A 7,158-nucleotide genomic window follows, 5' to 3' on the forward strand; every position below is an offset into this window, starting at 1 on the left:
GAGAAACTATTACTGTTTATCATCAGGAAAAACATCAGGTAGAAACGAAAATACACTGGACCACAGCATACACTTTGATGAACAGTTTCCAGCACTTGTGGTATGTTTAAAATTCTGCCCATGCTCAGATGGCACGATAAATGCGCTTTATTTCAAAACCACGTAACAGCTTTCATATATTTTGTGTTGCCCCAATGAAAATCTTTCTGGTGATAAAACCACAGCCTGATCCTTCGTTCTTGTGGTTGCTAAAACAATTGCCAGAGTGTTACTGACCAACAACACATAACCATGTTTTACTGCTACTGAGAGTTTCTTGCATCCAGAAGTTATCAAGATAGGTGAAGAGGGGAAGGGGACAGACCAAATTCAGTACCACAATTCTAAGACTATCTGAGCAACCCAGTGACTGAATCAACTTCTGCACAGAAAGTAAAATTTTTAACTTCCAGACATGTAAAGTGTCTCTCTTGCACTTTAATTTCAACACCGTTTGCCTTAACACATATCAGGAAATGGACAATCTTGACTTTCATATTACCAGAAGTAGTGCTAAAAGTGCAGCATTTATACACATTTTTAACTAGCAGCTTGCCAGTAGCTGCTGGCTCCTGTTAAGTCACAGTTCAGCAGCACAGGTAGCCTGCTGTTGCTGTCATGGCACCAGTTCTTCACTCCTGCAGTCTAATATTCTGCAAAGAGACTCTGCTGTTGCAGGAAATGAAATAACTCAAAAAGAGGTGCAACACTCCTGACATGCTTGCCAAGGCAAAAGAAAATCAGCGCAATAGAGTGGACGCGTACATACACATCTCTATCTCACAAACTACTTGAAATTCTGTCCTGTGATAAAAGGAATTTTCCTCCCAAGGTGACTTTATAGTCTACTAGCTAAGAGCAGCAACAGCCTAGCTATCCAAACTCTTTCCTGTTTAACAGGTTACCTAACAAGGCATCAAGAGAAAAAAGGATTAAATCACAGCGTAGGCTTTCTTCACCTCTAACAAGACAATCCCAAAAAGACTGGTTTAGAAATTAATCATAAACTAAAAGATGCAGACTTGAATTTTGTATGACTGATGATCCATAGCCAGCTTTATTTAGAAAATCTAATCAGTCTTAAGAATGCGTGATCACCCTCTCAGGCTCCTATTGCTGAATTTTCAATTGACTGCAATCATTCTGGACTTGTACAACCGAACTTCCAGTTCTGGAAGACTTGGATCTTCTCCATACAGATCTTGTTAGCTTTTCACAAAGCTCGGGATCTTGTATCCTGGGTGCTTTATGTCACCAAGCATAAATAACACTGACCTGTTCGCACCTTCCATTCCAACTCTTAAAAAGACACTGAAACAAAACAAAACTACAGTCACAGTTCAAATCACAGAGCATAAATTTCCTAGAGCAACAGACAGTATATGAACTAAAGCACAGCGCCATTTCCAGCTAATATAATTAAAATACAAATCTAGGTACTTCTGAAACCTTTTATACTTCTTTACTTGAAATTTCTGATGCTGTCCAGATGTGCAGGCAGCATGTATAGGTCATACCCAGTTTCTTTATTCAGAATACCGTTTCTCCTACCAGAAAGGATTTAAATTGCAGAGATTCCTATTAATGATTTCTCTTCTGGGACTTTGCATCATTCTTTACTCTGCACCATCTACCTTTCTTTTAACCTTGTCTTGCCTCAGTCCACAATCTTCTCGCTTTGCTTTATGCCCTCCTCTCACCTCTGAACATACTCTGCCTCTAGATATTTGCTTTGTCATTGGACATTTACTTCTCTGCTTGGTAATTTTTCTGTCCCCAGAAGAACATGGAAGATGGGTTTGTTCATGACTCAGGTTCTCCTAAGTACCGGGCAGCCAGAATATAGTTGTGAAGATTATTCACTTGTACTCGTTCTACAGCACCTCCCAGACATGTCCCTACCATACCTTTGTCAATCCAACAAACCTAGCGGATGAACTACACATTGGCCAGCTGTAGGAACCTGGGGGACTGTCAAATCTGGTACATTTTCCCTGTTAGAAGACTGGGCTCCCAAATAATCCTCTCAAGGATGCCCAATCCTATATAATACAAGCTTCCAGCAAGGATGGGGCAAAGAACAGTTACTCCTCTTTCCCAAATGATGCAAATGTCACAGTGGTTATTGTTTATGTAACTCAGTACACAGACTACACAGAAACAAAACAGGAGTTTGTGTTTGTTTTTCTTCTTCGAAAGAGTAAATCTTTTTTGCTGAAGTCTACTGATGAAAGACTCAAATTAGGACAGACGTGACCTTTCAACCCTTGCTCCCAACGTTGCAGTTAGAGCATCGCAATAAATGTCAAACTAAGAACAAAGGTTTATTTTAGCTGACTGATTGCTGCTGTTCTGCTCCTCAAGCAATCTTCCCACAGACAGCTCCATGAGGAAATGGAAACAGCACTCTGTCCCTGACGACAACTTGACTGAACATAAAACTGGGAGCAGGAGGAATGTCAATGAACAGCTGTGCTGCACCAGGCTCAGTGCCGGGCAAGACGTCCTCCTTCCCATTCCAAGTGCTGTAGATGGGGACTTCTGTAGGCAGCTGGTTCCCCCCTCCCCAGCCTCCAATACCTCATCAACGAGAGCTGCATTTAAGTGACACACTGTAAAGATGCTAATATGTTGCTGCATCAAAAAGGAAAAGCAACAAGTTTTCTGCTAATGTGCATATTTAACATGAGCAGTTAGGAAAGCTAAACCTGGTCATAGTATTTTAAAAAGACACTGTCGTGTTAGTCACATTTTTGAACACGCAAACTCCAAGATACATTATTGGATCTATACTGTGAGTTGCACTTTTACCAAAAGAAAGGCAAGTTTATCACACGCTAGTGATTTCAATTTTGCAGATCCAATCTTTGTTTGATCTTATCTCTTCCTTTTTCCCCCATAGGCAGCCTACAAGGGAAGTAAACTTTTTGTCCCTCAACCAGAAAGCCACCAGAGCCAAGAATTAGCCAGTGACTCACATGACACAGCGCTGATGCTAAAAGGATCTGAAATAGCAATGGCAAGAAGTCTTTGCAAAAGAAACTGCAGGACAAGACTGACCCTGACCATGGCTCTGAGATCTGATTTTGCAAAAGGATCCTTAGAAGACCACAAGAAAATGCACAGATACTGTTTGTTAAAATAAAGGCCAGATAATCTCAGAAAAACTTTAGTTTGTCTTTTAAAAAGCATAGTAAAGAACTATATAAAAAGAAATCTAGATTGAGCAATTTCTTACCCGATTGTTGAGCAACTTGTTATGAAAATAAGATAAAATTCAGTTTAATAAGCAGTCCCACTATAATTGCAAGATTGCATGTCCTTTGGAACATAAGGGGTTTCTGCTATCAAGAATATACAACTGTCTGCCCATCAGAAATGAACTATGTCCATAAAACACCTTAAATAAATGCATTAAGAGTGGTTCATGGAGCAAGTAATACACTAGAATAATCCTGTACAGTGCTGCTCATACCTCATGAAGACAGAAATTTGATAGTTTAATTCTTTTCATCTTTTTTTCGGTGAGACAGACATTTATAAATATTAAGCCATGCCAGACTATTTCAGAATCAACACTGATACTCAGAAGAGATCCGCTTCAAATCTACAGTTGGAAGGTACCCATCTACAGCACCAGCATGAATATGGTAGGTAAGACTTTTTTTTTTGTGACAAAGTGCAAAGAAGCACACTTGGGGAAAGCAGGGATATAAAATACAATTTTAATAGGCAGCTGCCACTGACTACTCTTGTTGAGTATTGAGATATGGCTCCTAGTATTCATTAGGTGTCCTGCCAGGTAATTAAAAGGATTACTCAATAAAACCTGTGGACAATTAATCATTCATAGGACTACTCTTTTAATAAACAGATTTCAGGCTCCATTAGCTGATTTGTTGAGTTCCTTTCAAATAATCAATTCAGTCCAGCTGTTTGTGCAAAGTTACTGGTCAACATAAAGCTTACACAAAAGCTGCCAGTCAGAAAACTGCAGCAGAACCCTGGCAAGGTTCGCAACTTCTATCTAGAGGGACTACGATTTTCCACACTTTGATGCCTTTTTAGAAGCCATATTCATTATTATTTGGTTCGACTGCTTTGACAGAAGTATCTTTCTGTCACCCCATCAACTCTGCTTGACGTTATTATCATTCCTAGAGTTATATGTGTCCTTTTAGTAACCTCAACTATCAAAACAGTATTATTTATCTACGGCTCCACCTGCTGGTCTTGAAATAAGCTTAAGTATTTATAGGTCCTATATAAACAGTCCAACCTTTTTTGTTATTCAGACAGAAGCATTTAAGCCAGCTAAAACAGAGCGCCTCCTTAAAACAGCAGTGATACTTCATTGGCAAAGGAGGCTGTCAATGTATTTGGATACCTTCTTAGATCAAAGGTGACATTGCATTTGCAACACCTGTTGTGTTCTTATACCCAGGGCCAGATGTAAGCCTTACAATATGTTTTCACTGAAGAACTTAACGTCAGACTCAAATTTGATATTCTGAAATTTGAAACAATTAACAAACATGAAGGGGAAAAAAAAACCTGAAGAGAGGCTGCCACAGATGCTATCAGTATACAAGCATTTAATAAAAAAATATTTTTATAGGTGTCGTTCTTTAAAGCCCACATTCACATGAGAAGTCGCTCCAACTACGGGGACAAGACAAGCATATTGCACAGAGCTGCCATGACAAAGCAGATGTGGTCAACTCGCAGCCTTCTCGTCATTCAGCTGTAGCCTTCTACAGACCAAGGACAGAAGATGAAAAAGATCAGGTCAGCACTGGCTTCCACACTTGCAACTTGATCCTATAGCAAGTCCAAAGCTTGATTAAAAACTGACTTTCTAGCTCCATTTCAGCAGAAACTGTGTCTTCAGAACTATCCGTAGAGACACATGAGACCGCTTAGTTGAAAAAATAAAGAGTTCAAATAACAAAAGGTTTAAGTTGTGCCACAACACATGCCTTCTGGCTTTCTTTTTTGAAGACAATATAAGGTGGTATATGAATGCTGTGCAACGTGACAAAGTCTGCAGAATGAGTGAAAAAAAATTATAAGATGGAGATGGTGAAGACGTATTGTCCTCTGGATAATGAGCTTTTATATAATCTAGTTTGATTATTCCTAGTCTATAAGACCACAGTTATCAACGATTAAATGATAGCAACAATCTCCCATTTCTGTAATATGTTTCTAGTCTGCTGTCTAACATGCCTAATACACACAAACCAGCTTGATAAGAATTACAAACATCCTGTAATTAAACATTTTGCTCCAAATGGCACTGCTGATTTGGAAATGACATTAAAGTAACTAACATTCTTATTCTGTGCTACTGTTCTCTGTTAGACAGTACAGTGTGTTGTTTTGCTCATTTTAATGATCTGTTAAAAGCCTGAGTGGATCCATGCCAGCATAAGGTAGCATTTAGAGGGACTATCGAGAGACCAAAACATGATAGATTGTGTATGCGCTTTTCATAGGGTTCTACCATCATTTGGTTGATTAGAAGCAATCAGTTCACAATTTGGCATAAAACCATTTTACCCTTAAGAACTCCCAGCAGCAGCCTTTGAAAAATGAAGCCATTTGTTATGTTGGTTTTTTGTTTTGTGTGTGGGTTTTTTTTCAAAGATGAAGCATCATAAATAACATCTGTCAGTTACCACAGCGATCCCAATTGCTTCTCAGCTGATCCAAAACTGTTGTTTAGGTGCAGTCTAAGAGACAGCTAAAGATCAATAGTCACTGGATTCTGATAGTTTTATATCCACAATATAAACTTGTGGTCAACGGAGTCTGAAACTATTTTACTGGTTCTTCTGAATTTGTCCAAAGGAAACTGAGCATACGCTCCTCAAATGCCCATAAAAGACTAAAATTGGATGCATTTTCTTTCAGTAATGGAATGAGATTTTTTTTATATACTGAATTTTACAATCACAGAAAATAAGAGATGCTTGATTAGTTTTTTTAAAATTAATCTACCTCACCCCACCCAAAATTGTCTCAGCTGCGTTTTTAAAAGCATTTAACTGATTTGCTTTTGCACTTCCCTTGTGTGACACATACTCCTGTGTGGCAGCATTAATCATGGAAGATAAAGATGAGAAGGAATAGATGGATGCATAATCTGATGCCTTTCAGATTGCTCCATATAAAGATAATCTGTAACTAGCGTTGGGTTTGTAACCCAAGGTAAAGTCAAGTCTTCACTGCAACAGACAGCAATGCAAGGTAGAACACTTATGAAAGCACAGAAAATTACATGGAAGGTGCATGCCATTCCCAAGTTTAATGAGCTAAGTTTATTTTCAGCTGCCTCATTTCTCGGTCTGGCATTTTACTGGATTAAGTCCACTGTATAGCTCCCAAGAGAAACAAAGACCAGTAAACATCACCCTTTAGTTCATATTTTAAAAACACTTGTAAGGGACAGAATAAGACAGCCTTTTCCCTGGGTTCTCAAAAGTGCTAGCAATTGTTCTCCTCTGTCACAGTTCTGTAGATTCAGTGACTAGGCTAGGCTAGACTTCCTTCTCCTTTTTGCTTTGCAAAAACTCCCATGGGGTGACAGACATCCTGCAAACATGGGAGGGAAGAAGGGATCAAGAGAAAACAAACTCACAGCAGGAAATAGATGAAAGAAGTCCTGCAAGTGTGCTTACCTAAGAAAAAACACATTCATTTCTTTCAAGAGAGCAGATACAGAATGAACATTGCAACATAAAAAGAGCTTATTGCTTCGAGTTCAAATAATCCTTCTAGAAGACATAACGCAAGGACAACAGAGTTTTTCTAGTTCTGCTGTTAACAAAGTTAGGTATTTAATTGTAATTTTAATGTGCTTTTTACAAAAGCACATCCATGAAAGTAATTTGGCTGCTCACTATCAGCATTCAACAGGTTCACTTGGAATTGCTATCAGTGTCAAGGCCTACCTATTTTACTGCAGGTATGTTACATGCTTGGTAGTTTCTACTTTCAAGAATACAGTTGCAGCGATAGTAGACATCTTATTACTGAGCCTGGAACCTGTGTAAGTACTTAACAAGAGAGGTGCGTAACTGCACTGAACAATATGGCCAAACATACCAAAACAGT

The sequence above is a fragment of the Mesitornis unicolor genome, unplaced genomic scaffold (genome assembly GCF_000695765.1).
Source record: "Mesitornis unicolor isolate BGI_N332 unplaced genomic scaffold, ASM69576v1 scaffold8239, whole genome shotgun sequence".
NCBI classification, from domain to species: Eukaryota; Metazoa; Chordata; class Aves; order Mesitornithiformes; family Mesitornithidae; genus Mesitornis; species Mesitornis unicolor.